The sequence below is a fragment of the Cibotium barometz genome, chromosome 2 (assembly GCF_041138505.1).
Source record: "Cibotium barometz isolate CiBa-2024 chromosome 2, ASM4113850v1, whole genome shotgun sequence".
Classification (NCBI taxonomy): domain Eukaryota; kingdom Viridiplantae; phylum Streptophyta; class Polypodiopsida; order Cyatheales; family Cibotiaceae; genus Cibotium; species Cibotium barometz.
This window is the reverse complement of record NC_141047.1, coordinates 38572464-38582943: the sequence shown is the minus strand read 5'-3', so window position 1 is coordinate 38582943 and position 10480 is coordinate 38572464.

Genomic DNA, 10480 nt, shown 5'->3' with positions numbered 1-10480 from the left:
TGTACTAGGCTTGACCTGTCCTTGATGGGCAAAAGAGTTTTTTTACATGCATCCTTGTCGATCGCAAATTAGTGTAGTAGAGGTGTTGCTTTCCAAGGTCACGGATTCAAGCCCTAATTGCACAAGCGATCACATATGGGCGTGTTTTGGGTTGTACTTTCTAATTCTAGTCAATTTTCAAAAAAAAGAAACTCTCCTTCTAGAAGGGTAAGTATAGTTAAGCTTTATATTTAAAGTCCATGATGGGTCCCATGGTCCTTAACATACTCTTTGAATAAAGCACTAAACTTGGTATAAATAAACAGTTAGCATTCAAAAAAATGAAACGCTCGTCCTTGAAGGATAAGTAGAGATAAGTTTTATATTTGAAGCCCATGATGGATTCCATGGTCTTTAACATACTTTCTTTGAATAAAGCATCAAACTTGGCGTAAATAAATTGTTAGCATTTCAAATAAAAATAGTATTGACAATCTCAACACACTTGAACGAAGCTTTAAAATAATCTTCGGACAATTGGATTCTGTTCTTGAAAGCTTATACTTCTCGTCTCCATTTGGTAAAATTAATTTAAGAAAAAAATATTAACTATTATAAGATAATTTTTGTAGAGAAAAAAAAAGAAAACGATAAAACTTTATAGAACTCATTTGGTAGATCAATATTTGAGGCGAATGGGATTTGAACATGCTTATAGATAACAAACTAAAAAAAAATTTATTATCCAATGTCTTGATTCGAAAATCTAACCTATGTAGATTTTCATAATCTAGAAACATTACATGTACATGAAGTTGATCCATGATCTTTCATAACCTTAGATTGTAAATTTCAAAGAGTCCAAAGCTCTCTTTGTAAGTGTCTCGATCATATAAATCCAACAATAATCTTGGTTCTAAAAAACAAAGATATTTTTTGTCACGAAAAGAATGTATCAATAACAATATAAATTTATTAAACAAAACGCAAAAGCTACATAAAAATTAGGTTTTTATATATACTGTAAAACACTGATGTTCTCTAGAAGTTTGATAATTAGAGATGTTGCTTGTTCTTCTTAAAATAGAGGGTCTATAATTGAGCCATAAATATTAAAATAATAATCTTTATTATAGCAATCTAAAAAATAATTACTTTCAATATCTTGAACATCATCATAAACAAATGAAAATGATCTCTTTGTCATTCCATCTTAAGTTGTATACCTTTGATATTAAATATAACACTCACTACACTAATCATTTACATAATACTTTAAGCTCTCTCTCTCTCTCTCTATATATATATGTGTGTGTGTGTGTGTGTGTGTGTGTGTGTGTGTAATATTTTGTGTCAAGCAAGAAAAATAAATAATGCTACTGTATGTAAAAGCAAGTCAAAAGCAAACATTTGCTTATCTAAATGTTTTTTTTTTAACAAGAACTCATCGACACTCTTCAGTCATCTCAATAATTAGAACCATCTCTTGAGCAGTGACGGAGCACTCCCTTTTGTGGATCTACATGGTAGCTTTAGCTCAATGCAAGTAGATTTATACACATGAATTCAATAATACCAAAGAGAGTAGCATCAATGTGAAAGATTACAGAGAAAAACAACATAGATTACACGTCACATCATTTCAAACATTCTCTTTTCAAATGCTTACTTCATTGATACAGAGATATCTATGAATGTAGTCTCTAGTGTTTGTAAGTTGTTGTATCAATAGCTTGTTCTCTACCTTTTAGGCATAGACTAAATTTACATTCTGATGCATGCCATTTGGAAAATCTCCTTGTATACCACATTGATTGTGAAGACTTCAGTTAAACCTTCTATGCTGCTTTCATGTTCCATAGAATGCTTTACACACTTTCACTGCATCAAATGATCTAACACGTGACATAGCAACGTACAATTGTCCATGTGTGAATGATTGTGTGGCCAGATAAAGTCCCAATATACTCAATATTTCCTTGGGACTTATTTATAGACATACCAAAAGCTAACCTTACAGGAAATTATCTCCTTCTCATATCAAAAGGTAATTGAAGCATAGTAGATATGAATGTTATCCTGGAAATAAAGATCCTATCTCCAATGTTTGTACCTATAAAATGATTTTTGCTTCTATCACCTTTGAATGCAATTGCTTACATATCAATCTGGTATCATTACAAAGTTTCCATCATCGAGAATCCAAATTGCGGAGCAGCATGATAGGAGCATTAATCTTTAGAATCAAACGATGAGGAGGGTAATCACTACCCAAGTTCAAACTGTTCAAGTACTCAATTGGATACAATATTACGTCATTCTCGGAAGAAGCAACCGAATTGGCACTAAGGTATTCTCTTTCAAGACCAGGCAATGTACTCAAGACTAGTTCATTAACCTCATCAACTTCTAGATTTCGTGGTGTAAGTATAGCACGGTCTTTAAAGAAGCATACATAATCCTCCACTCTCTGAAGATCTTTATATATCCATTCTACTAAACTCAAAATGGAGTTCCCATGGATCAATATTCATGGTGGTATTACCACTCTACCTTCATTGTTTTGATAGCCTATAGAGTTATCTCTAATTTGTAATGTCCATTTGACAAATTCTTGTTATGTACAATAATAAGTACTATGTCTAACCCGCATGTTTTGGGTGAACTTTAAAACCTTCACATATCTCCAAATATGTGACCGGCATAACGTTGCATCAATAATATCCTTATGTGATCCCTTTGGCACAACTGGTAAGATTTGCCTGAAGTCACCACCAAAGAGCCTTTCCCACCAAACATTGTATCACTTTGCATAATGTCTTTCAGTGTCATGTCCAGTGCTTCATATGTGTACTGATGCATCATTAGAGCCTCATCCCAAATGATTAACCTTGCAAGCCTCAACACCTCAGCCAATGGACTGTTAGCTTTGATACCACATGCACTAAAAGCATTGAGCACTAATGGGATTTTAAAACATGAGTGCGTTGTATGACCATTTGAAAGTAACAATGCAGCTATTCTAGGCAATGCACATGTCAATGCAACTTGATTCTCTCCACGTAATCGAGACAGCAAGGTATTATAACGATAGGTTTTGCCTGATCCACCTAGTCCATCTCAAGGAAAAAAACACCATCCTAGTTCAAAGAAACAACCTCAAGGATAGGATCGAATGCTCTTAATTGACAACTATTTAGACTCCTTTCCATGGAAATAAACAAATCAGCCTGTTGAACAGAATCAAACATCATCTCTTCCATTAGCAAACCATTGTTGACACTGGCAACACTTGATCTATTAAGAACAGGCAACCCTTCAAAATCATGTAGCCGCTTTCTATACTATTTTTATAAGAGGTCTTGCATTTGCAACAAAGCTTGATTCTTTGCTATAGAATGACAAACACCAACATCTGCACACCCTCTCTACTGCAAGAAATGAAAAAAATCATCTAAAAGCTTGGTGGAGAATTTATTTTAAAGGTGTCCATGGCATATAGGCTCACAAAAAATCATTATAATTGACGCAGCTGGAATCCTGTTTTCTGAAATGCAACTTCTTGGAGACACATATACCACTCATAGCTCTCTAGCATTCATCTGTGTTCACATGTAGCCTTAAAAGAGAGATGCAAATGTCCATTCATTGTTCGTAAATCCTCAAAAGATTTACAACCTTTACACACTGTAAGTAACATGCGTAAGTAATATTGCTCACCTACACTCGGACTAACATCATACATACGTCCGATCATATTTTTCCTTTTCCTTTTAGTCCATGATCGAAGATCTGAATTCCACACCCACTTGCAAGGGAAATCAATATATAGCACGCTACTTGCATCTGTATACAATTGATTAGCTTTGAACCATTCGGTCAGAGATGTTTTTTGGTTTCTGTCACAACTAATCACATCTCGTAAATCATCATGATCATTGAATATCACATTATTGTGCATTGGGAGATGGACATGCAATCTTTGTATGTCAAGCTTTCCATCATGTAAATCATATTGGTATATGTGCCAGCATGCCTCTGACGCAGACACGTACCGTGCATCCAAATATTGACTAACCTCATCAATAACCCCGTGTGTGTCTTGCAACTCTATAGTAGCTCTATCATGTCCTTTGTATACATACTTATACAAATACTTTATGGTTGTAATGGTAGAGCATACTTCTATGTTAATATGGACTTTGGTGTACCTCATAGAGAGAAAAAGATTTATATGGAACAACCCATTGACTATCCACCTATGATCCTTTACTTGTATGAAACTACCATCGTCTCTCCGCATGTAAGTTGGATATCCATTGTCATCAATGCTAGTAGTCTCGAAAAAATTTCGAGGGTACCGATGTTTGCACCTCCGATTAACCATGCAAGGAGAGCGCATATTTAGTTCCCCACATGGTCCATGGACATTATAATGATTAATTATATTGTTGTACAACTCAGGAATCCCCTTATCAGGAAGTTTAGTATATACCAACATATCATAATGAGCAATCTCAACCGGTTTACTTCCACTTTCCAATATCAATAATATATGTGCATGTGGCAAGCCTCTTTTTTGAAATTCAATAACAGAAACAAATCCCAACACCCTTCTAAATATTACTTTTTTCACCAATAAGTGCATCATGTCCTTATGCTTCTCACAAAAGACTCGTGCTGTTAAATCAAGTCGCAATCTCAGGCAACCTGACCCGGCAGTAAAGCATTGGTTATTTCATCCCACTTAGGATTGAAAGTGAAGGTAATAAATAGGTCAGGTTTACCCATCTTCCTAACAATTTCCATTGAATCCTGGTACAATTGATGCATATATCTAAGCCCCCTAGTATATGAAGATGGTAGAACTACCCTGCATCCGCAATGCCCCCCCAAAGACTCTATTGATCCCATCGCTTGAATTAACCATATCTGCAAGATCTTGATATATTTCAGCACCACGCAATGCTTTCTGATTATTACGTATCCATACTAATCTAGATTCTTCCATGCTACTATATACATCAACAATGTACTCTTACAATAGTCGACCACCACGTAGAAGGCAAGCATTTGTATCTTCCCTTATCTGAGTCTATATGCATAATATTTGTTGGAATTAGGGTTGCAGGAATGCACACACAACTTCAAGAAAAAATGAGGAAGCTTGAGCACAACACAGTAGTGTATTATGAGTGCCAAAAATGAAAGATAACAAGCCCTAGAAGATAATGGGCGTATATACAATGCACGGGGGAAAAAACCTCCTAGTGAGGGAAAAAGTGCCCCGGCAGTCCTAAGTGTGTTCACACACATCACTACTATAATATGGTAACAAATCCCCCCTGGAGTGATGCGGTGAACAAGAGCTAGCACTCATGTATAGGGAAGTGTCTAGCTATGTGGACGAATCCACAAAAGGGAGTAAGCCCAAAGCTTTGCGAAAAGCTTCGAACTTCTCACGAGGCAGAGCCTTTGTGAAAAGGTCTGCAAGGTTATCCTGTGTTGGCACATAAGCCAAACTGATCTCTCCTGCAGAGAGTCTCTCCCTGACATAATGGTAGTGCACCTCAATGTGCTTCGTACGAGCATGGAACACTGGGTTCCGCGCAACTGCCAATGCGCTCTGACTGTCAGTGAAGATGGTGGTGGCAGATGGCTGCCCAACACCCAAATCAGCCATAAGGCGTCTGAGCCACACACACTCAACCGTAGCTGTGAAAGCTGCCCTGTACTCAGCTTCACAACTAGAAGTGGCCACAGTAGGCTGCTTCTTGCTCAACCATGATATGCATGAGCTTCCAAGCATGAAGCAAAAACCACTCATGGACACGCGTGTCATAACAACCAGCCCAGTCAGAATCTGAAAAAACATGTAAATCTGGCGGCAATGATCCCCCCTTGGGATAAAACAACCCAAGATGCCGAGTACCACTCAAATAGCGAAAGATACACTTCACTGCCTGCCAATGCTTAATGCCTGGGCTATGCATAAATCTGCTCACCTGTGAGACTGCAAACTGAATGTCTGGCCTCGTAATGCATACATAAATGAGGCAACCAACAGCTGTCTGATAGAGTGTGACATCAAAGTGATCTCCAGCATCATGAAGACTCAACTTCAAACCTGTCTCCATTGGAGTAGCAATAGGCTTGCAGTCTTCAAGGCCAAATCTCCGCAACAATGTTTCAATATACTTTGTCTGACACAAAGCAATACCTCCATCACACTGCTTAAATTGTATCCCCAAATAATGATGCAAATGCCCCAAATCTGACATCTCAAAAGAGGCATTCAAATCAGCCTTAAAATCAGCAATATGACTCTCATTTGGTCCTGTGAGCAGCATGTCATCGACATAGAGATCAATGATTAGATGTACACCATCCACACGTTTAACATACAAAGTGCTTTCTGTTGGACTATTCTGAAACCCATGTGCAGTCAAATATGCATGTATTTTTTCATACCAAGCTCGTGGAGCTTGCTTTAAACCATATAAAGCCTTTTTTAACCTGCACACTTTGTTTTCCTGCCCTCTTTGAACAAAACCACGAGGCTACGATACATACACCTCCTCATGCAAATCTCCATTTAAGAACGCAGTCTTTATGTCCAGCTGATGTACATTCCAACCATTATGAGCTGCTAATGCACAGATGCTACGAACAGTGGTCATACGACATGTGGGAGCAAAAGTCTCATCAAAATCAATGCCCTTCTCTTGAGCATAACCTTTTGCAACAAGCCTAGCCTTATGGGATCCATGACTTTTACATCATGATAACTTGTAATGATCATAGCCAATTTTCTCACCATGTAAAGTTTTCTCTTGATTAATAGAGTGTTCATATCGTTTTGTTCTTGGTCTTTTTGCACTTGAAATCATGATGTGAGCCATTTTGAAATTAATGAGTTTCAAATATATTTTTCGTTGGCATCTATCATTTTTTCTAGACCTTGGCATGCACCCCAAAGACCCCCTTGCATTAAATGACCTTGGTTGGGAAAAAAAGAGGGAGACAAGTATGGGATGACCTAGGCCTGGACATAAGGTGATGTTTGGGCCTAGGTTACTTTTTTAAAACCCAACCAGGGACATTTAGGTTAATGGGGGGATCTTATGCATCTTAAGTCCTGAAAGGGCTGGATGGATAAGAGGCCTTGTGTATTCATCAATGTAACTTGTGTATTCATCAATGTAACTATTATTAAAATTTTGACAACTTAATCAATGTAGCTATTCTAATTAGGATTTTTAACAAATAAGTGTAGGTATCCTAATTGAGATTTTTATGAAATTAGTGTAGCTATCCTAATTAATATTTTAAACGAATTAGTGTAGCTATCCTAATTGAGAGTTTCAATAAGTTAGTCAGTGTGGCTACCCTAATTAAGATTTTTAATAATTTAATCAATGTAGTTGTCCCACCGAAGATTTGTAACAACTTTCTCAATGTATGCTTCATTTATACTTATTACATCTTGCTTCTTTTATTTTTAATATTAAATCTAATTAAGAATCGAATGTTTAATTAAGAGATAAATTAGGTACTAAAATATCTAATTAAGAGAAAATTTAGGAAAAAATAATTGTGACTAAGTTTTCATGCTTAAATATTTTTTAGTACACATTGTTAGGCCTCCAAGCCCTCCCTAATACCTCAAGGTGTTGGAAGATGTTTCATCCATAGCCTACTCCACACTTATTAAAAGTGCATATATATGGTGCATTTGATGGCTTGACCTCAGACATGGGATGGAATTTTGGACATTTATTGTATTTGAGATATTTGATAGATTTGGCATTAGAATAGTATGGTTTTGTGGATGTTCAACTAGCAAAAATTCTTAGGAAGATGCGAGCTCCTCAAGTGGGTGTAGGAGGAGATTCTCTAGGCTAGAATTTAGTGAGATAATCATGGAGAGAATTATGGGAAGGTAGAGATGATTTTGGAGGAGGATTCTCGACTTCATCTTGCTGATGTAATGAACATTGTACTTGTGCCTATTTAAGAGGGAAGATCTAATGGAAATGTATGAATTGCGTTTTATATCATTATGATGGTCTTTTGCTGAGCTTACTGTTAATCTCTCAATGTTGTATCCAATTAGGCTTAATCTACTATGCTGATCTTAATCTACAATCCACTATGAAATCCAATAGTAGTATTAGAGCCAAGTTGGCCATGCATGACTTCTACATAAGTCACCTAGTTACCATCATTTCTATATATGTCACTCTCCATCGCTTTTGCATACGTCACTCTCCATTGCTTCTGTTACATCACCTACACATGATCAAATCCTGACAGTAACGAAAAGTGTTTATGGACTCCCTGTATTCTACTACTGCTATGTTGTTACTTCTACGAGCACCCTTGTCACATAAGCCACCTCTACCACGTGTTGATCATCTACGCATTGTGCGGGCATTATCTCCATTGACTACATTACCTACTGTGCTGAATGGTAGTCGCGACGGTGCCCTGCTTGCTAGTATTGCCGATACTCTAGGGCATGGCCCTGCGGGCTATGCTGACTATCCACAACCTATTGCTAACAAGTCCAAGACTTGTTGCCTGCTACAAACTGTCCACAATGACTTGCTGCTAGACTATCCATGGCCTGCTCTGCCTATTGACAGCCATGGATCTGTGGGCTGATAGTTAGATGACCTAGCAGCCAATAACCTAATTTGGTGGCAGCCAATAACCTGCTCTACTGACAGCCAAGAACATGCTGCTATTGCTAATAGTTAACCGAGATTACTTTTTTGGCTAGGTTTTCTTTTCTTATGGGGTTTACTAAGCTACTACTTTCAACCTATTGATTCCACGTTAGTTTTTGCTCTGCTGATGCCACGTCAGCTTTTTGACTTGCTGATTCCATGTTAGCTTTTCGACTGTCGGAGTCAGCTGCCTGAGTGTTATGTGCACATACTAGGGTGGGTTAGCCTCTTACTATATGCACATATAATGTAATGTGTCTTATGGTCAATTATAAATAGTAAAGAAAAGAAACCTTCTACTAGAGAAGGAGAGGGAGCATGGTTATTGAAGGATGAAGAAGCTATGGCTATTACAACTTTAGGACTCATTGTGAAAGCTATATACATCATATACTGATGCTAAAGATGCTCTTGATGCATCGAACACACTAGATAAAATATATGGGGCCAAGGGTAAACACTCTAAAATTGGTTTTAAAATAAAAAAAATTGAGTTAAAAATGAAGCATGCATATATTTTTCCGACACACCTCAACTATATATGGCACAATTAGCAGCAGTTAGAGCTCTTGTGGAAGAAGAAGATGCTATTGTAGTGCTTCTCAAGAGCATGTCCATTGAGGAATATAGTCACTTGGTTTCAACCTTGCAAAATCTTCCAGAACCTGCCTTGGAAGCCATTGAACCTACCTTTTTCAAATAATTCAAGAAAAAGCAAGAAAACCATGGCCTTGAAGACGGAGCTTTCTTCATTCACAACAATAACAGCGAAAAATAAGCTAGCTACACTCATTGTGGTAAAACTAGTCATGTAATGAAAGATTGCAAGTACAAAAATAAGCCCAAGATGCAATGCAAATGTTGTGGAAAACTAGGACATTAGGAAGATAGGTGCTTCATTAAAGCCAAAGCCAATGAAACCAACACTATCTCTAAAGACTCACCTTCGAGTGCCCCCTATATGGAGGTAAATTTTTTTAATGAAGAATGGGCTTTGTAAGGCTTGGCCACTTTATTATTATTTTTTGTCCATGATTGACCCATAGGGGGGTGTTGGAAGATGGTTCATCCATGGCCTACTCCACACTCATTAAAAACACATATATATGGTGCATTTGATGGCTTGACCTTAGACATGGGATGGTATTTTGGACATTTATTCCCATTCCCTATATGGCCAGGTGGTGATTGAGAGCTCTCCTCCTCCATTGATGCATTGTTGCTACCGTAGCATAACAGATATCCAATGTCTCTATATAGTCACCTTGAGAGATATGTCCCAAAGAAGGGTTCCATGGATATATCTTGAGCTTGAGCCTCTCTCATTCCCTACAGTCTCATCCTCATCTACACCATCAGTTCCTACTTCATCCCCTCCATCCATTTTGATTGCGACACCTACTACTTCATTGGATTCTACATAGACTTCTGGTCCTCCAAAATGGGTTTGCTCTCTACTTCAGGATTCAGGTATATCACTTTCAGATGCTCAACAATCTACTACACGTGAATTACGTACACGCCCTTCAGTAAATATTGCCTTGATGTCTTATATTGGTGATGTGTTTGAGCCTGAAACGGTTAAGGAAGCTCTTTCCTTACCACATTGGTGTGAAGCAATGCAAGCAGAGATTTCTTCTATTGAATCTAATAACACATGGCAGTTAGTTCCACGACCTTCACATAAAAAGGTCATTGGTGTTAAGTGGATTTTCAAAGTCAAGTTTCATTCTGATGGTACTCTTGATAAGTACAAGGCACGACTTGTT